The 823-nt window shown below is 35.2% G+C and overlaps 1 non-coding gene across 1 annotated transcript; it reads right to left on the reverse strand.

Annotated features, from left to right (window-relative positions):
* Positions 1-509: 509 nt before the first annotated feature.
* On the reverse strand, positions 510-614 carry LOC111541575. The gene has a single exon (XR_002731309.1). It is a non-coding gene; the product is annotated as a U6 spliceosomal RNA (small nuclear RNA).
* Positions 615-823: the final 209 nt, after the last annotated feature.

Consider the following 823-nt stretch of genomic DNA (forward strand, 5'->3'; position numbering starts at 1 on the left):
CTCACAATACTTAGGAGTTACAAGCCCGATAAGACCCATATTTTGAGTAGCAGTAGGACTAACTGGAAGGGAGTTTGCTCTCTTGGACTGTAAAATTCTATTCACTTACAGGACACACACAAATACAAAGATTTAGTCTGCAAGGAAGCAGTATATAAAAATAGACAAAGTTATATTGCTATTCAAAATACTTCTTACAAAGTAAAATTCATATTGTAAGAGAAAAATTCATTTATATAACTGAATTTCACAGGTAAGTAACAATATAATCTTAAGAGTTTATTATTCTTGTTATTTAGGTCTCAGGTCAAATGTCACTGCCTCAGAGAGGCCTTCCCTAACCATCCTAGCTAAAGAGGTCCCTCCTTTAGTCACTCTTCCCCCTTATAACTTTTTTATTTTCTTCACATTTTATACCAAAAATTATATTTCACTCTCTCTCTTTCTCTCTCTCTCCCCCCACCCCTCCCGGTACTAGAATGTAAACTCCATAGGATATACGGCATTTTGTTTTAATGGAACGCTTCATGAATTTGCGTGTCATCCACATGCAGGGGCCATGCTAATCTTCTCTGTATCATTCCAGTTAAGTTTATGTGCTGCCAAAACAAGCATGACATTTTGTTTAATATTATATTTCTATGTGTTAGAATCATGCATAATAGTCTCTCAGTAAAAATACATTCATTTGATCAGATGAATACATGAAGACCCTACTAAAGAAGCTTGATTTAACTTTGAGATCCTAATAAGGACAGTTGAAGAGTTTTGTGCAGCAGAGTAATAAGATCATATTTACATGTTGGAAGGACACTCTGGCAGC

Source organism: Piliocolobus tephrosceles, chromosome 1 (assembly GCF_002776525.5).
Source record: "Piliocolobus tephrosceles isolate RC106 chromosome 1, ASM277652v3, whole genome shotgun sequence".
Lineage (NCBI taxonomy): Eukaryota > Metazoa > Chordata > Mammalia > Primates > Cercopithecidae > Piliocolobus > Piliocolobus tephrosceles.